This window comes from Mirounga angustirostris, unplaced genomic scaffold (genome assembly GCF_029215605.1).
Source record: "Mirounga angustirostris isolate CCGP_5_RB_7025 unplaced genomic scaffold, mMirAng1.0.hap1 SCAF_9, whole genome shotgun sequence".
Lineage (NCBI taxonomy): Eukaryota > Metazoa > Chordata > Mammalia > Carnivora > Phocidae > Mirounga > Mirounga angustirostris.
The window spans coordinates 115,225,035-115,250,835 of NW_026991717.1; the positions used below are offsets into that span (position 1 = coordinate 115,225,035).

Here is a 25,801-nt window from a genome sequence, read left to right on the forward strand (position 1 = left end):
TGATGTTATCAAGCATAGTTGTTCGATATGTGGATCTGTTGGGAGGCGTATACTGGCAATAATCTGTCATTTCATTTTCAATTTTACTTATTAGCTGGAATAGTTTTTGTAGAATAAAGGTTTATCGGTATATGGCTTCCCAGTGATAGAGTCATACATGAAAAGCAGATCAAATGCTCAGCTTTCCTTTTATTTACCTAGTTTTCAAGATGGTGAATTATTTCCCTGTCGTGTTCAGAAAATGACCAATTATTTTTTTTTCAAATGCCCTTATGAGCTACTAGACTTAAACATACTGGAAGGCTATCGAATATTGGCAAACCTTACCCTTCTTAAAGCTCAAACTGTCCTATCCTTTGGCCAATGGGAACTTCTTTGGCTTGCCTCTTGGTCTGACTCCAGTTCTCTGACTTCTTCCTTCTTTATTCCATGCTCATCTGGTACATTGCTTACCCTCGACCAGTAATCAGCCATTTCTCCAAGAAACCTCCCTTTTAATGGGAAAATGATAAATAAGACCATAAACTAGGCCCTTATGGCTACTGGCTTTGTTTTTTTTTCCTGCATCTTTTCAGTTGATGGAGCTAGGAAATATTTTTATCTACATGTCTTTTTCTACCTACATATAGATATAGTGACTTTATATATATATATATTTTTTAAGATTTTATTTATTTATTTGACAGAGAGAGACACAGCGAGAGAGGGAACACAAGCAGGGGGAGCAGGAGAGGGAGAAGCAGGCTTCCCGCCGAGCAGGGAGCCTGATTCGGGGCTCGATCCCAGGACCCTGGGATCACGACCTGAACCAAAGGCAGATGCTTAATGACTGAGCCACCCAGGCGCCCCGACTTTATATTATAATTAAATATGTATTTAAATATAAATAAAGTTAAAATACTTCACAAATTTATCCTAATGTTTACAATTTAGGACTACAGAGTTTTTCTTCTTTTCTATGGCATCTATATCTCCTTTCTTCCTAAGGAATCTACTAGAGAATGAGTTTCAGACAACCAAGAGACTAGAGAACCACTGATACAGAGATGGTGGTAAGCATTAAATATATAAAACTAAGAGTTCACATTAAATGAGGGGTAAATGAGAGAAAGTATAGCATGTAAATAACTATTATCTGATAACACAGATTTGGTGTAACCATAAAGTATAGGGAAAATTGAACTAACATGTGCACAAAAAATTTTAAAGTCTTTTTAGTGATCATAATTGGTGGTGGTAGTAAGAATAGTGTGGGTATAATGTGGAATAGAGCAAATGAGTAATTATGAAATATTTGAATCTAGCATCCTCTGTGCCGTTGAGAACCAAGATTCTTAAGGTGGAAGAAAGGAGATATGTCCAGTTTTAATGGATATAACAGGCTTGGCTTTTATTTTCTTTCCTTGAGTACCTAGATGTGTTCCTCAATTGTCTTCTGGCATAAAACATTGCCGTACATTCTGATAATCCAGTATTCTTTCTCTTGTAAGTCACGTTCTCTTTTTGCCTAGAACCCCAGAGGTTGGTTTTGGGGGGAAGTTTTTGGTGTGTTTTTTCCTTTCTTTAAAGTCTTGAAATTTTGGTAGTGTATGTCTGGTGTTGGTAGTTCTGGGTCATTATTCTCACGTGTAGTTTCTTTTTTAACTACATGTTAACATGCAGTTTCTAAATTTTTGTATTTTAGGAAAGTTTCCTTTATCAAAGTATTTTTTCTTTGTATGCATTATGTTCCCTTGTTCTAGGTTTTCTTTCCCCTTTCAGAGTCTCCTGTTATTTTATTATGTTGCATCTTATTTGCTTGTCTTCAAAAATTTATCATTTTTCCTTGTAACATTTTCTTCACTATCTCAAGGTATTATTATCATTTTAATTCACTCTTAAGTTCCTTCTAGTTAAGCCTTTATTTCTAAAATTTCAAATTCCCTCAAGTTCTGTCACCTCATTTCTGACTTTCTTTTAGTTCTTATTTATTCTTGTTTCTTTAGTATATTTTTTCTGCGTCTTTTGGCACATTTAGAAATTGTATATTATAGTTGTGATCTGATTTTTGAGGCTGTTTTCCTCGGTGTGCTTTTATTATCTGTGGAGACGTTATTTTATTCCCTTTTCTCTTGTTCTTATAGTAATATTGGGTAGAATTTGATCTCAGTGCTTTTCTGTTGCTCATTTTCCTGATGTTTTACCAAGAGACTTGGTTCAGATAGTTTTTTCTAACTTCACAGAACTCCCTCTTCTATTCATGTAGTGTTAAAAAACAAAAAAAAACTTACTGTCTGAAATTTCCTACTATTCTTTTCCTTCCCCACTGTTACCTGGATCTTCTGCTGTTTCATCTTTGTTATTCTTGTTTTGCTCAATTTTGATTTTTCTCTCAGGAGATTCTCTCCAGCGTGAGGCTCTGTCCTGGGAGCAGGAGTTGGCTAGTCATGTAGCTGTTGGTGGTTTATCCTTACCTGCTTGAATTTTGCTGTTTGGGGGGGCGGGGGGAGGGTATCTTATCACCTAGTTTTGTTGTAAATATTATTTATGTATTTTTTAATTTTTCTATTTAATTACATATGTTTATATGTGGGGATTCCAGGAGACCCCCCAGAACTATGAAGCTACCACCACTTTGCAATGGACAGATACTTCGTTAAGCGCTTTAAGACTGTGCTGCCCCTTGCCCATCTGGCCCCCTCACCGTGCTGTTAGCTACCAGCTTCACTCGAGAGGACCTGAGCTGACGCGGTGAAGGGAAGTGACTAGCCCAATACCACACAGGTGCTTTGAGAATTAGACCTCCAGCCTGTGTTTGCTTGACTCCAATCCAAGATTCCTCCTGCTACCACGTTTTACCTCATCACCAAATAGTAAGAAGATGGATTTATTAGCCAAAAATAAAACTTGCTGATGTGGAATGTATGCTATTTTTTGAAGAAGATTGTGAGTTCTCCTTCCTTGACAATGAGTGTTACAGCTATCCCTGTGACATTCTTTTGTTCAGGCTCGCACACTCACTTGGCTGTGGCCGTTCAGTGAGTGGCTTGCTGTACTGCAGACCTTGTTGGCTGCTCGGCAGCATGTTCTTACGTAATGCTCACCCCCTGGCCAAGTGTTACCATCATCCCAAGTTCACTCGTGAGGAATCTTTTTTTTTTTTTTTAAGATTTTATTTATTTATTTGAGAGAGAGAATGAGAGAGAGAGAGCATGAGAGGGGGGAGGGTCAGAGGGAGAAGCAGACTCCCTGCCAAGCAGGGAGCCCGATGCGGGACTCGATCCCAGGACTCCAGGATCATGACCTGAGCCGAAGGCAGTCGCCTAACCAACTGAGCCACCCAGGCGCCCTCACTCGTGAGGAATCTTAAAACAACTTAGAGTATGTTGCCCCAAATTACCCTGCTAGTAAACTGTGGATCTGTGGAAATAGACCCTCTCTTATTCTTGGTGTTTCTCTTCTGTCACTGCGGCCACCATGGTCTGTGTGCCCCAGTACCCTCCCCTCTCTGCCCCACTTTGAGCAGATGCACGCGGAGAGGAGGCGAGAGGGTATCCTGGTTGACTATCTTGGTAGTAAGTCTGTCCTGTCTAACAACCTCGTAGGAGCCACTGTTTGTTCTCCTGTCTCTCACCTTTCCATCTCCCACCCTCTTTAGCAGTCAGTTCATTGGCAACCAGAGTGTGGATCCAGCATATCTTCCCTACTCATGCCAACCTGTACATCCTTGTGCCATTTTCTATGTAAAATTTCTACCCGAACTCTTTATAACCTGTTGCTTTGGATATCTAGGGCTGTAGAATAAGCAGTAACTAAAACCAGAAATGCTGAAGGCAAAAGAGCTTTTTGCTGATTCTTTATCTCCATTGGCCCAGATCATTGCCACAAGGACTGTGTGAGGCTGGGGCCAGGAGGCATGGCCCACACTTTGCCAGGCCTTCATCTTTACAGGGGCTTATCAAGTCCACTAGCTTCTTCACTTGTCTCCCTGTCTTGACCTTTATCTTTCTCAAATCCGTTGAACACACTAACCAACCCAGGCCCGAAGACTCTACTTTCACTAGGTCACCTTCCTACCTAGCACCATTGACGCCTCCTCATAGTTCCCCAGATCAAACCCCCACTCCAGCCTGACTTTGAAGACACTCTAATCTTGCCTCACTAAAGTTGGTTGAGAGAAGGGCCTCAGTTGGTAATGGTCTATGACCCTTGTCTTCCTTCCATCCTACTCTCTCTGCCCCCTTTGCTTTTAGTGAACAACATTTTCTTCTCCACAGTTACTGTAAAAAGAAATCGATTCTTTTTAGCTAAAGTAAATTATATCCAGCTCTCCTTATGTGGAAAAAAGGCACGGAAGTGCTGACAGACACTATCTCGGAAGTGGAGGGATGTTCTTGCTGTTATCCTTCCAGGATGACCAGAAACAAATTTAACTGGTGAATGGCCATGCCATGTGGAAGGGAAGTGGTAATTAACGCTTAATTAGTAAACCTCCCTGTAGAATTCACAGTGTTTCTGTATAATTTGCCACTTACACATTAGTGTGTACACATTTCAATTGGGAAGACAGGATGGGTCATCTACTCTGTCCACATCTGTCTCTTTAAAATAGAACTTGAGTAACAGAGCCACATAAGCATGTTAAAATTTCTAGGGCATTGCTGTTATGTATTATGCATGACACTCCCAACAGGGTTTTGATAAAATGCCTTTTCCTGCCAGAGGGTACCACCTCTGCAGATCAAGAGGCCTGAGGAGGACCTGTTTGTATGTGTGTGGCCAGCAGCATCCATGGGGGGCATGGAGCTCAAGGGAGCTTCGAAGAGCCATTCAGTGTGGACTCAAAAAGGGAGCCTCAAAGGAGCAGACAGACTATTTGCCTAAATCAATGTATGCCCATAAAAATTGGCAGACTTCAGCTGGCGATCTGGTAGATTTTAATCCATGTCCAGGATGTTTCTTAACTACAAACATCAAAGGAGCTGGATGGGTCCCTGTCTATGGGTAGTCTCTCAGTTGTGGCCTCCTCCTTGGCTATGATGCTGTTTGTCTCTTTGGTATAATCACTCTGGGAGGCCAGAATCCACTGGCAGGGCTCTGGGTCTTAGAGAAATGTGGCTGTAAAATGCATGAGGTTTATTCCGATGGTACTTGTCATGCTGGGCAGATGGTGGCATTTACCGTGTTGATTGGCGAGGAGTGTTTGCGCTCCCAGCCACAGATGGGCTGAGAGGCCATCCTGGTAGTCTCACATACACCCTCTCCAACACACATCATGGCTGCTCACTAGCTGCTCCCTCTTTTTGTTCCTATAGCACTTGTGCTTGTGTTTTTCATGTTGCCCATTGGCGGTGGTTTTGATCATCTGTCTTGATACGTACGCCCCTACAAGGCTGGCTGTCAAGTCTTCCAGGGCAAGGACCTGGCTTCTACTCCAGGAGCTAAGACGTTCTGCACTATGTGCAAGGTCACCAAGCAGCTGAGTGGCAGCAGTGCAGGATGCTAAGCTTCATTCATCAATCTCCAAAGCCCAGGCTCTTAATTAGAAGGCCTGTCATGTCATAGCAATCATGATGGTTCTCTGAGGAGGTCCTCTGAGGCATAAAATAGTCCCTCATCCGTTGATAATTACAACGGTAATTGTTTATTGGGTTCTTAGAAACGGCACTAATCATTTTATAGACATTATTTCAGTTAATCCTTCCAATAATCTGATGCATAGATAATATAGCCACCGTTTTCAGATAAAGAAACTGAGGTTGACAGAAAATAAAAGCCTTGCCAGCCAGGTTGCTCAACTAGTAAGTAGCTCCAGGCCTTCCCCAGACTGGTCTGTTTCCAAAGCCGTGGTCTTATCTGCTTTGCTTTAGTGCCTGTTGGCACATATGGGCTCTTGACATCCGAGAACAACTCCAGACAGAGAGTCCTTCATCTGTGTGTGTCTCTCTTGCTTCACCAAAGCCTAAATTCTGTAGATCATTTCTTGTTGCCTTGAGCATAAGAAAACACACAAAAGGATAAGAACACTTTATATCCATAATTTGTCATACACTCTTAACAAATTGTAGAAAATAATTATGTGTTGTCCTACTTTTCATCTGAAGTTCATGGGGGTCTTGGGAGGGACTGTTGGAAGCTACTAGCCATACCCTCTGTCATAACACACCCACTTCTTGCTTCCAGTCCTGGTGAAGGGCATGGTTCTGGCAAGTCTACCCTACCATGTGGATGATTACAGTGGGAGAGGGTGGTGATGATGACAGTGATCTTTCTATCAGTGTACCCTGTATTTTACACATATCCTTATCTAATCAACTTCAGAGATGGTTGACCAAGCATCATGCATTATTATTCTCTTTTTCCTCACATGGGTAGGAACTGAATCTCGAAGGTGGTTGAGTGACATCGAGTAGATTCAAACTCAAGACTTCTATTTCCTGGTCCAGTGCTCTTTCTGTTAGAGAAATTGCTTTCCGACTGTGGTATGTGGAGGTGCCTCAGATGCTGTCATGATGAGGGGGGTGAGGGGCTCAAGGACCTACGTCCTGCCTCAAATAGAACAGATCCACTTTTTCTGATTGATTTATAGGTTTTGTTTGTAAAGATGTTCTGGCATTCTAACAGTTTGGTATTTCTGTGTGACCACTCCCAAACTTGGTTATTACTGTGCGGGGGCAGGTTGGCGGGAGTCTGGGCCAGCTCTGCCAGGCTGCTGTACTTCCGGGGGCAGCATCCGAGCACTCTGCAGCTTATTGCAGGTGGTGTGGTTCGGCTGGGGTGGCTTTCTTCCATTGGCCTCTCCTCCTCCTTGGACCCGTGGACTAGCCAGGGCATGCTCTTCACATCTCCTAGGCTCTGGCTTGGAACCGGCATGCTGTCACTTCCAAAGCCAGTCCCGGAGCCAAGCCCGAAGTCAGGGGGCGGGGCGGTTCACTGCTCATTTATGGGGCTGTGGCAAGACGCGGATGCAGGGAGGCGTGAAAAGTTGGGGCCAATAATACAACCTCTCACAGCTACTTTTACGAGTCGTAGTATCCCTGCATTGTTTGAATTGGAAGGCTGTTGAGGTGTTTCAAGCCACGTGTACCCGTCAGCTCCATGGACGGTGGCGGTGCAATAAAAGACAGGAGCTTTGTACGCAGAGAGAATCAGGCCCGAGGAATGTTGTCGTGAGTGGTGGCCAGTTTGGGGTGTGGCCGGTGTCCTCATCTTTTCGGTGCTTGCTCAGGTAGGTTGATGTTTAAGTGTGTGCACGTGGGCTCGTGTGTGTGCGTGTATAAGAGAGTTACAAGATACAGACGTGCCCCTGCCTACCAACCTCATCAGCTTCCATCCTCCTTGTAGCTGGAAGCTTTCTTCTGTGCTTCACCTCGCCCTCCGATCCCCGCTGTCCCCAGCATTCGTATTAGATCGGACTATAGATCCAGCTCTCGTCTGCCACCAGCTCCTGGGCTGTCAGTGTCAGCCGCGCATCTGAGCTCTAAGCCTTTACCTGCTGAAAGCTATTCCTAGGTGGTTTGTACCTTCTGACCCGAGGCTGGCTAATTTGCCTTCATAAACTATCAGATTCGGCTAAGGTCATTTAATTCTGTAATCTTTGTAATGCAATTCAAGAAAAATGGATAAGAGGCCAAATGATGAACAATCTGCCTTGGAACACAACACCAGCAGTGTTCTGTTTCATTGTCGGAAAAATGGTGCAGGAGTTACCGAGCAGAATGTTTATTAAAACGGACTCCATGAGGAGGTTATCAAGACAAAGGCAAAAGATGTAAATGCACAGAGTTACAGGCACAGAATAAAGATTATTTCTGGAGGATCGGGGCACACAGAGCCTCCATCTTACCTCCTGCTCTTGTTCCCAGTGAGTTTAATTACTTGGGTGACAGTCATTAAACATTGCAAGCCGTGTGTGCCAATTGATCCGAGGGTTCCTCACCAAACGTTCTGAGTGGGAGGGCGATTATGTTGTGGCACAAGTGATTTCGATAAAGGGAAATGAAATCATCAGATGACACAAAAAGCCATGCATCTGGTTAGTTTCACCAAAATCGATTCCAATGACATTTAAAGAGGTGGAAAGAATAACCATAGGCACTATATACGTATGACTACTTTATCTGATTTAGTAAGTCATTTTCTAATTATCTGGAGTCAAAGCTGACTGTATCAACATGCTAAAATCCATTTCCTTCTAATAAGATCCCATCTACCTGGACCTCAACTATGTGGCAATCTTGTCGACATGGAGCATGTCTCAGAATACAGAAGGATGTGGGAAGGCCACCAAAGCATCATCCTAAGTGTCTCAGTCAGGGTTTGATCAGAAAAGCAGAGCCACTAGGATTTATTGTCTGGATTTCCCTTATGTGGTTGTGGGATCTGGTTAAACAGTCAGTGGAAGATTGTTGCATCTGTGACTGATCCTGGGGCCCGGGGTCGGTGGGGCAGGCAGTGGGGAGGAAAGATGTACGTGAAGTCGAGGAGGCAAAGATGAAGTGGAACCCATGAGGATGAGCTGGCGTCCACGTGCATGGACTGGAAGTCGTGTTGGTCTCTTGCTGCCGTCAAACATGGTCCATGATAGGGTCGACCTCCAGGAGCAGTTCCCTGACCTTCATCACGGAACTGAGCGTGCACCCGGCCGGGAGTCAGAGGAGGTGAAGGAGGCATTCCAGAAAGGGCTGCGCAGGCCCATTTGCTGACTCTTGACAGCGAGGTGGCCAGCCGTAAACGACGACAAAGTGCTAGTGCCCTGCACGGACCTGTCCAGCCCAGAAGGACAACAGGGGCTGCTCCACTTCCTTCTTCCTGTCTCACCCAGAACGCCTCGTGGCATCCCCGCTAACCCAGAGCATCACAGGAGAGGCAGGTGCGGGAAAAGGTTCCCGCTTAGCTGCGGCAGCACCATGGAGACCCACCACCCTTGATCGCACTAAGCCCATTTTTCACACATGGCCCACACAGACTGGAATAATCCTTGTTGGCTCACCATTTTATAAGGGCCACTATCTACCTAGTTTGCCTCATTCCGGCGCTGGGTGCTCAGATGCAAACATCAGTTGCGGACTTCCTGTTAAGGAGCTGTTTGCCTGATAGGAATCTTTTCACTCTCAAATTTGTAATGACATCAAAAGGATTATCTGAGAATAACCAGTAACAGAGGGTAGCACACTGTACTTATATCTGCTGGGGAGATATGTAAACATAAATGGATATGAATATTATACATACATATGTGCTACAAACAGTCTACAGCTCTTGATATAATATGGCCTGGCAATGACCCACACAGTCCTCATCAGCGAATCCCGGGAACGAGAGTAGCTCAGTAGGCTTACGAACGTTGATCGGGCACCTACTGTGTTTCAGGTGGTGCTGAAGCCACAGGGGACACAGCAGTTTATGGACTGGTGGCAGCCCCGAGGAGCTTCCATTCCATTCCAGGTCACTCAGCCAAGGCACTGTTGACATCCTGGCTGGACCCTTCTTGGCTGTGGGATGGTTCTGTGCATTGTAGAACATCTGACAGTATTGCTAGTACCCACTAGATGCCAGGAGGCCTTCCTCCCTCCTCTCCCAGTAGAGACAACCAAAAACCTCTTTAGACATTGCCAAATGTCCCCTAGAGGGCAAAATACCCCCAGTTGAGAACTACTGTTTTAGAGCAAAAGACAGATAATAAGTCCCACTGGGATCCTTTCAGAAGCTAATAGGTACCACTAAGACTATTACATGGCCATGTTCAGGGTAGTTAAGAAAGGCCTTATGGAGGATTGGCATTGGAGATGCAGTAACTCTTCAGAGATCTGGGGTCAAAATACTTGTAGCAGGAGGAAGAGCCAGCACCCAGGCCTTGGGTGAGGGCAAGCTTGGGATGTTGGAGAGCAGAAATGCCACGGGACTTGGAGTACATGGGGCCTTGACCTGGGGGGCTCTGCTACAGGGGTCATGATGCAGAGTCTGCATTTAACCCTGGTTACTCTGGGAAGTCATGGGAGAGATTTGATCGGGGGAGTGATAAGAATTATTCCATAGAAGGACCATGCTACTGCTGTATGGTAGGTGGACCGATGCCTTGTTGTCCTGCAGTGCTGGGCACCCTGCTTTCTCTGCCCAGTGACCTGTAGGGACCCATGATAACCCCCACAGCTGGCTGTTTCCATCTAACAGACTGGTCAGCTAATGAGAGAGAGTTTTGAGTCTCTGTGCCTGCCAGTGATGGAAATTAGACTTGAAAATATGGCCACTTTGATCATTAGCATTTCTTAAATGCTGGTTACTTCTGTTTCTGGTCCTTGCTACAAGTGCCAGGCCCCATCCTCACCCCCCTTTTAAAAACAGCCTACATCATGGGGTACCTGAGTGGCTCAGTCGTTAAGCGTCTGCCTTTGGATCAAGTCATGATCCCAGGGTCCTGGGATCGAGCCCCGCATCGGGCTCCCTGCTCCGCGGGAAGCCTGCTTCTCCCTCTCCCACTCCCCCTGCTTGTGTTCCCTCTCACTGTGTCTCTCTCTGTCAGATAAATAAATAAAATCTTTAAAAACAACAACAACAACAACAAAGAAAAAACAGCCTACATCAAAGACTAATGAAGTACTGTATGGCGACTAATATAACATAATAAAAATTTTTTAAAAAAAAATAATAAAAACATGCCTTCTGCAGCCTTTGGTGAACATTAGCTTTTGACTAAGGCTGTAGTGGACGGACCTCCGTAGATTTAAAGTTTGGGTGAAATATGCAAGTCTCCTGCCTGATGACTGCCCATAATATTATTTTCATTTTTATCAGAACACCTTTACTCTCTGGGTCATTTCTCTCCCACTACTCCCTTCCGCTCCCACACACACCCCGTACCCTCATGAGGTTTTACTCTTTACTGGTTTTATGCTCCCATTTATATTTGAATTACACAAGCATGAATATTCATGCTCCTTACTCATTGAAGAGACATTCTGTTTTTCCTGGAAAAATGATTTACTTTCATTTTGGACACCATTTGAATACACCTGGTTGTAAAGTAGAGATCAAGAAGAGCCCGGCTACAGGCAGTGGTGAGAGGTGGCATCTGACAGCCAGCGATCAGGACAGCAGAGCCAGGATTCACAAATATCTTCCTATGGTCAGCACAGGGTTAATAGCTCCAGACACTGCCATACCCAAGTCCTCCTCAGGCATTCTTTGTGTGACCAGCCAGCATATCAATGGATTGCCTAATGAAGATCCTGAGACCTCAAGATAAAATTAACTTCTTTTAACACAGCCTACTTAGCAATGCAGGAAATTGTTGTACTTTTTAGTTACTCTTTTATCGCTTCTCGGCCTTTTGGCTAAGATCAAGTTTAGTTACTCTAATTTGAAATGATAGGGGGTAAAATGGAGTGGTTTTGGTGCTTAAAGAGTTACTTGGGGGAAAAAACTGATCCTCCAGAATGCTTCTCTACAGCTTAGTCCTTTTCCAAATTTTATTATTTGGCATAGGTTTCAGTGGAATCTTCCAAAAGACATTAATCCATTCTTTTCCTTCTATGCATGTTTTCTTGATGGATATTATCTATTTTTCTGTTATGTTGTAAGGTTTCCAGGACACATAAAAGTTGGAGGATTTATGGTCGATGCAAACTAATTCTAAAGAGTAATGAGATTGATTTTGAGGGGTAGTTTAAGGAATACAAATGGCTTTCTTTCAGTTTTCCTGAGTAGATGTAAAAAGGAAGGGAAGGAACATCATCTGAAGCTAAGGAAGGAAACGCTTGAGGTGAAGAATCAGTAAATAGGAGTCAGACTGAGCTTTTTAACACAGTGCCAGATAGCAGTTGCCTTAGACCATGGGGCAAAAATGAGCACTGTAAGCACTTGGGAAGCTTTTTTTTTTTTTTTTTTAAAGATATTACTGGGCTTTGACAGGAAATCACACCCCAGTTGTCCTGAAAGAAAATCAGCAGTAGTTTTCTATGGGCCATTTGTGCCAGTGGTAGTTTTGTGGGAGGTAAGATTTACAAAATTGACCATGCATTTGAAAGGTCATTGAGCAAGGTAAGCTTGCAAGTGAAGGTTCCTTTAGGTTTTGCTCTTTCTGTGAAGAGCCTGCATTTTCACTTGGCTTAAAGATTTAGAAAAATAACAGTCATACATACTCACAAATCACATTCAGCCAGTATTGATTTTAGCCTTGTATGAAAAAGGACTATTCTTGGTGTTATACATGAATCAAAAGAGAGAGGGAGGGAAGGAGACAGTCTCTGGCTCTTGCGATTTAGAAGTGAACATCTAGGTACATGCACATGTCGCTATGATACTGTATGCACGGATATGTATTCTCACAGACTCAGAAAAATATCCCAGGTTTGTAGAAGAGTGTAGATTTCAATCTGGTTTAAAAGCAAAGGATGGGGGCGCCTGGGTGGCTCAGTCGTTAAGCGTCTGCCTTCGGCTCAGGTCATGATCCCAGGGTCCTGGGATCGAGTCCCACATCGGGCTCCCTGCTCGGCAAGAAGCCTGCTTCTCCCTCTCCCATTCCCCCTGCTTGTGTTACTGCTCTCGCTATCTCTCTCTCTGTCAAATAAATAAATAAAATCTTAAAAAAAAAAAAAAAGCAAAGGATGGGACCTTGGCAAGTGAGGTCAACAAGAATATTCTGGTAGCAGAAATAGCTAGGGTAAAGGTACAGAGCTGGTTATTACCAGCTGTGTTTTGTGAGGACAACAGAGTCCTGTGACTGGAACAGTGAGGAAAGTGAAGCATTGGAGATAATCCTTGAAAAATATCCAAACTGACTGGGAGAATGTTTATAAAGCCCTCACTGATGAATTTGGATTGTATTTTCCATGCAATGCAAGATCTGTTGCAGGAATTTGAATAGGAGATTGTCGTGGAAAATTTAGAGGACATAATTTAAGTATTAACTGTGAAATATTTTCCTTGAAACCATTAAAGAATCATAGATTCTTAGAGCTAGAAGGGACATTAGCAAGTACCTATTGAGGTGGCTTTCAGATATTGTGTGAAACCCTCCCTTCACATGACATCTTGACAAATGCCTTATCATCTATGATGGAAGAGCGGTTCTGGTGGGAAAATGATGGGAAGAGTCTTGCATTTGCTCCATTCTCTTCCCTTTACCCTTGTAGCAATCCCCAAGGTACCTGCAGAGAAAACCTGCTGTTTTAAAGACGAAGTTACTCAAAAGAAATTAAAACATGTTTACGAAAAGACGTGTATGACAATGTTACTAGCAGCCTTATTTATAATAGCTAAAAACTGGACCCAACCCAAATGTCAATCAACAGGAGAATAATAGATAGGCAAACGGTGGTGTACTCACACAATGGGGAATACTACGCAACAGTAAAAGGAGCGCCCTCCGGATACACATAACAGCACAGATGAATCTCAGAAGCATTAAGTGAAAGAACTGTGACGTCAAAGAATACACATCCTCTAATTCCATTTATGTGACGTCCAAGACGTTGTAAAAGTACCCTATGGGGAAAGAAATTAGAAAGTGGTTGCCTGGGTGGCAGGAAAGAGGATGGATTCAAAAGGAGCACAAGGGAACTTCCTGGGGTTTGGAAATGTTCTGCAGCTTTTGTGTGATGGTTACATTTGTGTATTCAATTGTCAAAACTCATCAAACAAAACCCCAAAGAAGTATGCATTTTGCTGCATATATTATAGCTTAGCTAACAGAAGCTGAGTTACCAAAGTCCTTAGAGGGCAAGTTGCCCAGTCCCCGTAGCCAGTTATGAGGGAGACCAGGGTCTGGAGCTTGGGTTTCCTGAATCCCTGATCCACTACTTTTCACCATATCCCCCTCCCTCAGACCCATGTATGCTCTTGACCAACACCGCATCAACGCTGACTCACCACCACCCCCAATTCCCCGCTACTAGCTCAAAAACTTCACTGTTGCTGAGAAACATTAACTTGACAGCACTGTAGAGCTTCTGACTCCGCTTTTTAAATTTTCCCACAGTGAGACCAGACCTGGCAAACACATTTCACATACCATGCTTCCTCTGTTTGTATTGCCAAACGATTGATAAACGGTGCTCCAATCCATAGCCATGGGGGGCTTGTCTCACTTAGCCACTTTAATGCTAGATGGAAGTAAGGCAGAGGAGAAGGCTCCGGTGGCTTCCGTTATAAGCCTGTCTACCCTGGTAGAATGTCAGCTCTCAAGGCACACCTATTGTTGAATAGCCTAGAGGCTCACCTACACAGATGTACAGTTCAACTCCACAGTGGTCGCCAGAGGAGAGCCACATACTGCTCCCTTAAGAATATCATTCCAGTAAAGAAGATGTGGTATATATATACAATGGAATATTATGCAGCCATCAAAAGGAATGAGATCTTGCCATTTGCAACGACGTGGATGGAACTGGAGGGTATTATGTTGAGTGAAATAAGTCAAACAGAGAAAGACATGTATCATATGATCTCACTGATATGAAGAATTCTTAATTGTAGGAAACAAACTGAGGGTTGCTGGAGTTGGGGGGGTGGGAGGGATGGGGTGACTGGGTGATAGACACTGGGGAGGGTATGTGCTCTGGTAAGCGCTGTGAATTGTGCAAGACTGTTGAATCTCAGATCTGTACCTCTGAAACAAATAATGCAATATATGTTAAGAAAAAAAAAAAAGAAGAAGGTAGCAGGAGGGGAAGAATGAAGCGGGGGAAATCGGAGGGGTAGACGAACCATGAGAGACGATGGACTCTGAAAAACAAACAGGGTTCTGGAGGGGAGGGGGGTGGGAGGATGGGTTAGCCTGGTGGTGGGTATTGAGGAGGGCACATTCTGCATGGAGCACTGGGTGTTATGCACAAACAATGAATCATGGAACACTACATCTAAAACTAATGGCGTAATGTATGGGGATTAACATAACAATAAAAAAAAAAGAATATCATTCCAGGAGAAGGTGGGAGGTAGTGGGAGTTTATTACTCTCTTCTTGCTCATGGACGCACTGGGCAGCAGGGCAGCCCCCTTGAGTCACTGACTGATCTTCAGGAGAATCGAGCTCTTTTATCCTTCTGAGGCTTTGCTCATGGTCTCTCTGCCTGGAGTGTGCTGGGGACATTGCCCATCCATAGTGTCACATGTATTCATGTCGGGCTTTCTCACGCTACTGGACCTTTTCAAGGACTGGGACTGTATCTTTGTCTTTGTGTTCTCAGTACCCACGACAGTGCCTTAATCTGGAAAGATGGATCTTAACTGGGAGCTATTTTTGCCCCCAGTACCCCAGGGGACATTTTGCTGGACCTGTTTTTCAGTGTCAAAACCTGGGGGCAGGGTGTTACTGACATTTAGTGGGTAAAAGCCAAGGATGCTGCTAATCATCCTGTAATACACAGGGTAACTCTCCACAGTAAAAAATTACCCAGCCCAAAATATCAATAGTGCCAAGATTGAGAAACTCTAAACTAGAATATACTTTATTGTACGGAAGATAAGTGGTCAACAACATCATGAAATCATTGCTTGCTCAGAGCTGGGACCAATACTTTCCAATATTATGATGGGTCTCTCGGCTTCTGTTAGCCTCTTGATTCTCTAGGCATTAAAGTCGAGCTGCTTGAGTTGGCGGGGGAGGTCTGAGTGAGTCAGGTAGTCACTAGCCAAATTGGAATAACCTTTGGCAGAGTGCGAACCAGTCCATCTTTTAAGCCAGTGTTGCCTTACCTTAGCTTTGGATGTCTCATCCCTTAGTCTGTAGCCAAAACAACAGGGGCCCTTGGCACAAATTGTGGGGATCTGCCTGCTCAGCTAAAAGAGGTCTGTGGGGCTGGGAAATGAGCTCAGATTAAATTTACTTGTCCAAGGCCACACGGCAAGAATGTTGAGCCGCATTCAAATCCAGAATGCTTACTTTCTAGCTTTCTTGGATTTCATTAAGTGTTCCTACCTTTACCTGGTGAAATTGATATGCCCTTGTTACCAATTCTCTAGGAAACTTGGTCCAGTGCTGAGGCTCTTCAATCAGTACAGAGACATCACTGTGTTTGTTATGAACCATAGTTTCATCTTCTCTGACCTGAAGTTGAATCGGGCCGGTACTGTGGGTTCTAGTTTATCCTTCTGTTCAACTTGTACATTTCATAAGAATCTTTCTTTTGTTTATGGTAGAAATTGACATGTAGAAAAAAAAATGAAATGGAGTGAAAGACCAAACATTTTCTAGTTAGGTTACTAATTAACAATGTGACTGAGGGCAAGCCACTTATAAATCTCTCTCATCTTTAAAACGATAAACAAGACTTCATTCTAAATCTCAAAATTTATGATCATAGGGCTAGGGTTCTTTTTTATTATAACACACCCATTTTTCTTAGTTTAAATCTGTAGTATTCAACAGCTTAACATGTAGGAATTAAGAAAGAGCTGTTCTAACATAGAAGAGGCAAGATTTGATGTAATTGGTAGAAATTGTGAATATAGTTTTAAACTCTGGGTATGTATTGGGAAGCTCTTATTTCTCTAAGAAGACTCAGTTTCTCAGATAGTCTCTGCCTCAGTTTCCACAGGTTTTGAGTGGACTAAACACAGAGCATAGTCCTACATGACATGATCATAATACCAGTTATGACCAGTACTTTGGAAACCTGTGGCCAAAATCAAACTTAGAATCAGGCAATTTAGGAGCCACCTTTTGTTCCTGTGATGAAAAAGTATTCATAATGCTGGAAAATTAATAAGAGGGTTCCTTAAAATAACAGACCCAATTTTGAATTTTTAGCAATGTGATTTTCAAAAATCTGACTTGCCCAAAACCTTTCACACAAAATCCTTTGTAAAGCAAGGATGGTATATCTTTACCAAGAAATAAATAGTCCTCGAAACTTGGAAAAATATGCGGAAAATGTTTCAGATGAAAAATACAGAAATGCCCTCTTCTTGACTCTCTAACAGATGCCCCCTGTCCCTTGTCTACTCAAGGACAGACTATCTTCAACTGGCCAGAGCTTGACTACTCTGGGCAATGACTGAAATGACCCCAAAATATCAATAAGTAACAATCTACAGAGTCACAGTATATAGCCACACTTAAAACTTCCCTTAAACTGCTGGCTGAAGAAGCACTAATTAAAATCGGACATGGAAGCTAAGTAACACATGCTTTGTGGTATCCTATAGCGCGAGCGCGGAACTGGGTTCTTTCACCCACTACTGTTTCATAATAAAACAAACATTTAATGTCTCTGCTGATACAGTCTCCTTTGCTTTATTACGTTGTTTATTCCATGTAAGCTCTCAATATGAGTTATAAAAATGTCTCTGTGTCTGCAGCTGCATTTTTCATCTTATAAACTCCCAGGGATCTCATCAATTCAACCTGATTTTTAAGGTTCGCAGCAAACCACGACAGGCAAGGGTAGGCTTAATCAGAGTTTCTTCTTCGTAATGAACATGGCACACAGAAAAAGCATAGCAACGAATGAGCCTGTGATTGTAGGTAAAGACTTATTAGATGAAAATCTATATTTAAATTAAGAGCTCTGTGATATGATTCTTCCGTGTACAAGAAAAATCACCATAGAATGCCTCCAAATAGCAACTGTTGTCCTAGGCATTTGAATAGAATTTAATCTATAAACAGTTTACCCTAGGTTTTCAGCAATTCATTGCTGGTGAAAAAACAAATCTGGATTCTTCAGAATAGAAATAGAAAAGCATTTGCAGTAACTGGGCATTATTATAGCTACAGAAATCCAAAGATTTGTCTTTTGTATAATTTTTGGAATTATAAATTGTTTATCTTTCCTTAATAACTTTCACTATAGAAAGAGCTCTTTTTTTGTCCAGTTTACATAAAAGCGTCTGGAACAGTTCAGTGACACAGATGTTGGAAGTTAAGGACTGAATTCAGACTGAAGCTTTTTATCCCCAGCCCTTCCCTGCCCCCCATGCTTTTATCCAGTACTAATTAATGTAAAGGCAAAAAGTCAGACAAAATGATGTGAAAAGGGAAGGTGACAGCCCTGGGGATGAGACTGAGACTGTTTTGTATAACAGAGAGACACCAGTTGACATTTTGCAAAGACTTTTAATGATAATCATTTTCAAAGGTTCTCTTTTCCTAGTCAACAAGTACAAAATATGTCAACTTCCGCCAGACTTCCAAAAGCTTGTAACAGAGTTAGAAAGTGTTCCAGCTTTTCCTTCCAGATAGCTGGAGAAGACAGTCCTTCCTGGTGGCCTGACGCCGAATCAGTCATAACCCCCGGGGAAGGCCAGTGTTGCCTGGCTCCGAAGGGGATGGCATCGCCCATCAGGTGCTGAACGGAGCTCTTCCAGCCCGCAGTAACCTGGCAGGGCAATAATTGTGCACCTTAGGTCTCCCCAGTTGTGCTGTAAAAATGCTAACCCACCAGTATTATGAACAAGGTTGGGGTTTGCCGAACAGCGAGGAAATGTGCCGAACCTGTGTCCTTCCCTTTCCCAGCTCAGCTCCTCGGGTCCCCTCCCCCCGCCTTTCGAGGTAATCTTTCGCCCAGTAAAGTACAGTGAACAAATACGATCCAGCTACTTCTTCGAGACTTTCCTGGGAAGTGTAGGGTGGGAATCTTTCTTTCAGTTGCCCTTTCAGGGAGGAAGGCCTCATTTTCCTAACGTGCTCATTCGTCTGCACTTAGCAGAGACTCGTGGCCGGGGTGCCACAGAAGGGCTGCCTGGTGGGGCTGGCTGACCTCCTCGCAGGGACCACCGTGCGGTGAAGGGGTCCCCTCCTGGCAGCCTGTCAGGTGAGGGAGAAGGCCCCTGTGGGGTTGTGTGGGTGGTAGCCACACCAGAGCGCTCCTGTCTCCAGCGCTCGGAAGGCTTGCAACCAGAGGTGCTGTGTCTAGTCATGGCCGTCTCATGCCTTCTTGGGGTGCCCCTGCTCATATAGTGTCTTTGATAAAGGGGTGCTGCTTGTTTTCCACAAAGGAGGCATGAGGACGGCCGTGTGTCCTGCTGGTCAGTCCTTGGGCATCGGGAGCGTTTTTGTCTCATTGGGTATTTGGTCAGCTGATACCTTTGAATTCCTTCAGGCCTTTTTTTTGGGGGGGGGGGCGTTATTTAGGAGAATCTTCCTGAGAAAACAGAAACACCTGAATTCTCTGTTTTGCATGTGGCGATCTTTTTATCAGGGCGTTGGAAGTGGCTGATCCCCTGTAGCCAATTCCGTGAGGCTGTTTTGATTAGGAGGATGTTTGACTTGGCTGGATCCATGGGGCTGAATCTGTAAGGAAAACGCAGTTTCTACTTGCTTGTCCTTTGAATAACTAAGTAATGCACATGGTGATTCCCCATATTACTCCATTTAAGCCCCCCGCCCCTGACTCATACCCCATTTTTTCTCATCCAGTCTCTCAGCTTCAGCCCACCCCCCAGTGGGTAGAGGGAAGTCATGAGGTGGGGATGCATATGTGGATTATGCATTACTCAGGAGAGAAAAAGCTGACGCTTGATTTTTTTTTTTTTTTTTTTTTAGGTTTTATTAAAAAGTTCCCAAGTCAAAAGAACAGTGTTAAAATTGTCTTATCAGAATGTCCTATGCTTTTGCATTTTCCTATTTAAGGCCATGCATGAACTCTGGGGCCTGCCTAGGTGAGGGTCTTGAGAATGTGATTAAAGATTAAAGTGATAGGGAAAGTGATAAAAACAGAAAAAAAATACTTTGGATGTAAAGTCACCAACCTATTAAGCCACCTTTAGAATGGTGGGTGAAAATAACAGTATTACTAAAAAAAGGTTGGAACTGTTACTTTTACTTTGAAATCAGCATGTAAAGGAACATTTTATTACCTAACACTTCAGCTTTAATTTTTAAAATTATGAGATTTATAACATCTAAGTATAGTCTTAGTACATTTTAATATTTAATTGTTAAATTTTTTCTTAAACTGATTTAAAAACAAGTCATAATTTTTTTAAAGATTTTATTTATTTGAGAGAGTGAGTGAGCAAGAGAGAGCACAGGCAGCGGGCAGGGGCAGATGGAGAGGGAGAAGCAGGCTCCCCACTGAGCAGGGAGCCCAGGCAGGGCTTGATCTCAGGACCCCGGGATCATGACCTGAGCCAAAGGCAGATGCTTAACCGACTGAGCCACCCAGGTGCCCCAACAAGTCATAATTTTTAGGCTGGGTTTCATTACTTAAGGAAACAACAGTTTTTTCTAGTAGAACACATTAATGGTTTAAAAATGTAAGGTAATGAGAAAATAGTATCCACCTGAAAGTTTTAGCAGAGTTCTAGCACAGGACATAATTAGCCAGAACTTTAGAACAACTTCTGAATTTTGAGGTCATTGTAGATGCGCATGCAATTGTAAGAAATAATACAAAAAGATCCTGCATTTCCCTATACCCTGTTCTTTTTCCTCACCCCCCGGTAACATCTTACAAAACTATAGCACAATATCACAACTAGGTTATTGACATTGATTCAGTCAAGATACAGAACAGTTCCATTAACACAAGGCTCCTGTGAGCTGCTCTTTTGTAGCCTAAATAGGAAAGACTTTAGTTCTTCCCTACTATCTGTTTGTTCCCTATGAGTCTTCGTTACTACTCACACAGAACACTTCACTTCTGACACTTCTGGTCACCAAATGTTGTGGAAGATTTCCCCACACCGGGCAATTCTCTGTGACGCCAGCTCCGTGTCCTAAAACTCAATTCTGGCATCAGATTCCACAGGTTAAGAGTTTAATTCTACAAGACTGTTCCCCACCCTCCACATCAGAAGCCAGTGGCAAGCCCCAGGCTATTACTCGTGCTTCTGACCAGCCAACCAGCCACACACGGGAGGTTCCAGTGACGTCCTCAGTTTTGATTAATTTGCTAGAGTGGCTCACAGAACTCAGGGAAACACTTACCTTCATCAGTTTATTAAAGGATACAATAAAGGATATGAGTGAATGGCCAGATGAAGAGATACATAGGGTGAAGTCCCGAACAAAGGAGCTTCTGTCCTCATGGAGCTTGAAGCTAGGCTCTGCGGCACTGGGAAGTATCCTGGTTCCCCAAGTGTGGAATCTCCCTGAAAAAAGCCAAAAAGTTTTCCTCTTGGGTTTTTATGGAGGCTCCATTACATAGTCTTGATTGACTAAGTCACTGATCATTGGTTGATTCAACCTGTAGCCCGTTTCCCCTCCCTGGAGGTTGGGGGGGTGGGTGGGACTGAAAGTTCAGCGCTTTAATCACATTCCTTGTTGGCATTCCTGGCAAGCAGCCCCTGCCCTTGGGTGGGGTCCAAAAGTCACTTCATAAATAACAGGACATCCATTCCACCTTTAGGGCTCTGAAGCATTTTCAGGAACTGTGGGCAAAGACCACATATATCTGAGAAATATATTTTATTCATCTGAATGACTAAATATATATTTCTTATAAATCATTATATCACATAGCTACACTCCTTTCTCCTGACCTCTGGAAACTACTAATCTGTTTTCTGTTTCTAGAAGTTGTCATTTCAAGAATGAAATCATACAGTATATAACCTTGTAAGATGGTCTTTTTTCCCCGAGTACAATTGCCTCACGATTCATCCAAGTTGTATGGATTGGAAATTCATTCCTTATTTATTGCCGAGCAGTATTCCATGGTGTGGATGGACTATTCATCCACTGAAGGACATCTGGGCTGTTTCCAGCTTTTGCCTATTATAAAAAAGCAAGGACAACTTTTTAAAGACATAGTTATAGAGATTTTTATGACTGTCTTATTACAGAGTAGTTATTGGACTGAGGAGAGTAAGATTAAAGGCTTAGAATCATGTAGGACTAAAACAAATGTTATGAACTATGACAGTCTAGTTCAGAGTAGCTTGATTTCATTAATGTAGTTTATTTTTGATATTCAGTCAAACAAGTTTATTATTGGCCAATGTCCATCAATAGGATTTACGAATAGTTGTGTTGCGCCCATGTTTTCAACCTAAAGGATTTCTCAACATATGCTATAAACAATTTGCTTTTATTAAGTGTTGCTCACATATCTCATTGTGTTTCTGGCACTGTGATAGCACATGATTGTGTTTATTTTTTTGCTGCCAACCCCAATTGTTGGATGTTTAAAACACATTAAATACCCTTATGCGCTTGGAAGTCTCTGATGAAGAGGCTTAATTAAATAAGCATTCCATTATGAACAGAAGGGCCAGCACAGGCATAGTCTGCAAAGTGTCCAGCTTATTGATGGATGGTAGGCTATCAGTTGAGGGACACTCAGAAATATGCGGTTATGTGGGTAGGAAGTACAAAGAGCCTGTCTGCTTCCCCTTGGATCCCACAAAGTATATGCATGCATCTGTTCATGCTCCATGTTAGCCCTGGCAAAGTGGGGAAACGAAGTAACTGACATCTTATCTGCCCAACAGGTGCTTCTAGCTATGGTCATTTGTTGATGTTGCTTTTAATCGAATTCACAGAATTTCTCTAGGCAAAACATGTTAGCACTGACAATAAAATGTCATCTGCTTAGTAAATTTTTCCTAAAAGGCTTAAGGTTTTAAAAAAATGTTCTGCTTTGATCTCATAACAATCTTTTGGAAATACTGTTAGCCTTCTTTGGGGCCTTATTTTATAATTAAGAAACTGAAATATAGAGACCGGGTTGGTCTGGGAAAACTTCATGGAGATAAGGAAATTAGTTGACTCTAACCCTAGATTCCCCTAGAAAATGGGGACTCTAAAGAGAGAAATAGTTCCAGAGGATAAAAGTTGACAGCTTTGTTAAAGAAAGACAAAAGGGAATGAGATGATTATGCTGGACACTCCCTGAAGGCGAGGATCCTCTTTCATATGTGCTCCCAGTACCTAGTTTGAGTCTCACCCAATGGATGCGTTCAATAAATGTTTGTTTAATGCATAAATAACATACGGATGAAAAAACTACAATGATTCCTGATGTTGTGATTAAAAATGCCTTTCTCAGGCACCCACCTTATCCTGGTGGTGGTGTTTGTATCTCGTATCTATGGCTACATAACAAACTAATCCAAACTTAGTGGCTTAGGACAGCATTTCTGGAGGTTCACTGGATGCTTCTGGACAGTTCTTCTGATTGTCCTTGACACATCTCTTGCAGTTGGATAGCAGCTGGGATGGAGTTTCTGGAAGCTCCACTTGGCTAAGGGGATGTCAGGCTGCCTCTCTTTCCAGGTGGTCTCAGGGCCTTTCCTCTTTATATGGCCTTTCCAGCAAAGTAGCTGAACTTCTTATTTAATGGCTCAGGGCTCTCAGTACAAGGTGGAAGCTTTCAGGTTTTTCAAAGGCTCAGGCCTGCAACTGTCAGTAAGCTACTTCCTCTACCTTCTTTTAGTTAAGCAGTCACGCGAGCAGCTCAGATTTAAAGGGAGGGGTAATAAATCCCCCCTTTTGATGGGGCTCCACTGTGGTTTTCCAACAATTCTCTGCACCAACTGGGTGTTTGACAATTCCACTCAATTCTTTTTTTTTTTAATTTTTTATTGTTATGTTAATCACCATACATTACATCATTAGTTTTTTTTGTTGTTGTTGTTTTTTTAAAGATTTTATTTATTTATTTGAGAGAGAGAGAGAATGAGAGACAGAGAGCACGAGAGGGAAGAGGGCAGAGGGGGAAGCAGACCCCCCGCCGAGCAGGGAGCCCGATGCGGGACTCGATCCCGGGACTCCAGGATCATGACCTAAGCCGAAGGCAGTCGCTTAACCAACTGAGCCACCCAGGCGCCCAACATCATTAGTTTTGATGTAATGTTCCATGATTCCTTGTTTGTGCATAACACCCAGTGCTCCATGCAGAATGTGCCCTCTTTAATACCCATCACCAGGCTAACCCATCCTCCCACCCCCCTCCCCTCTAGAACCCTCAGTTTGTTTTTCAGAGTCCATCGTCTCTCATGGTTCGTCTCCCCCTCCGATATCCCCCCCTTCATTCTTCCCCTCCTGCTATCTTCTTTTTTTTTTTTCTTAACATATATTGCATTATTTGTTTCAGAGGTACAGATCTGTGATTCAACAGTCTTGCACAATTCACAGCACTCACCATAGCACATACCCTCCCCAGTGTCTATCACCCAGCCACCCCATCCCTCCCACCCCACCCCCAACTCGAGCAACCCTCAGTTTGTTTCCTGAGATTAAGAATTCCTCATATCAGTGAGGTCATATGATACATGTCTTTCTCTGATTGACTTATTTCGCTCAGCATCACACCCTCCAGTTCCATCCACATCATTGCAAATGGCAAGATCTCATTCCTTTTGATAGCTGCATAATATTCCAGTGTGTGTGTGTGTGTGTGTGTGTGTGTGTGTGTGTGTATACCACATCTTCTTTATCCATTCAACTGTCGATGAACATCTTGGCTCTTTCCACAGTTTGGCTATTGTGGACAGTGCTGCTATAAACATCAGGGCACATGTACCCCTTCGGATCCTTACATTTGTGTCTTTGGGGTAAATACCCAGTTCCACTCAATTCTGACACTAACTACCCAGAGTTAGCACAGACCCCATAGGTTAAGGGTTCAGTCCCACAAAAGTGCCCGCCACTTCAGACACCAGCCACAAGGGAGGGTATTCCCAAGTTATCCACATTTCTGCTCAGTCAACTGCAGATTTAGGGAGTTCCCCCAACCCCACCTCAGGTTTAGTAATTCACTAGAATGACTCAAAGAACTCAAGAAAATGCTGTATTTAGAATTATAGTTTATTATAAAGAATACAAATGAACAACCAGATGAAGAAGGGTATGGGGAGGGCCAGAAGGATCCTGAGTGCAGGAGCCTCTGTCCCCTTGGAGCTGGGGTGTACCACCTTCCTGGTACATCAATATGTTCACCAATCAGGAAGCTCCCCAAACCTCATTATTCAAGAGTGTTTATGGAGGTTTTGTTCAGTAGGAATGATTGATTAAATGGTTGAACTCAATCTCCATCTCCTCTCCCCTCCCCAGCAGTAGGAGGATGAGGTTGAAAGTTCTAACCCTATAATCGCATGTGTGGCCAGCCCCTCTTTTGAAACTATCTAACGGCCCACCTTGAGTGACCATGATAGCATAAACCCAGGTATAGTCCAAAGGGGTTCATTATGAATAACAAAAGGCACTCCTATTATTCAGGAAATTTCAAGGGTTTTGGAAGCTCTGTGGCAGGAACTGGAAATGTGGACAAAGGTAAAATGTATTTTTTGTTATATGACAGGGGTAATGACAAAGAATTTGTGGCTACCTTTAGTCCATCATGCTCGTCCTCCACAGACTCAGGCTGGCCTGATACCTTACACAAAATAGATGGCATTTTAAAAGTGACTGTCTTCCTATCATTTACTTTGTTAAATAACAAAAATTCAACCCATGCATTTTAAAGATCCAAGTGACTTTATTAAGCACGATTCACACGTTGGGCAGCCTCCCATCTATCAAGTAGAGGAGAGCTCCAAAGAGTAGTACAAAAGTTCTAGGAAGGAGGGTGGGAAAGAAGTTATTAACAAAAGAAAAATGGTTGTTTCAGGCAGGGTAACCTTCCTTTAGGGGGCAGGGCAGGGGTCTTATTAGGTGGGGGGATGGAGAGGGCCCATGTGACAGATTCCTCACTGATGCTGATCAGAAAATTCCTGACTGACCAGTTAAGACTACATTTCTGCGGGAGGTTGAACTGCAGTTAGGTTAGATTTTGAGTCCTGGTTTGGTGACCTGGCCTAAATGGTGCCATTTGGGGCCTGCGGTTTTCTTTTTACAATTCCTTCCTTTTGATCAGAGTCTCAGCTTAGCTGAGAGATGTGATCAAAATTTAAGGCATTAGCACAACTCTCAGCTACTGCTCTGAAGTTCTCATAGT

The 25,801-nt window shown here is 43.2% G+C and overlaps 1 protein-coding gene across 5 annotated transcripts in view; it reads left to right on the top strand.

Annotated features, from left to right (window-relative positions):
* RGS6 (regulator of G protein signaling 6) overlaps positions 1–25,801 on the top strand; it is a 549,755-nt gene that overhangs the window by 158,358 nt on the left and 365,596 nt on the right. The gene's annotated exons all lie outside the window — the stretch shown is intronic.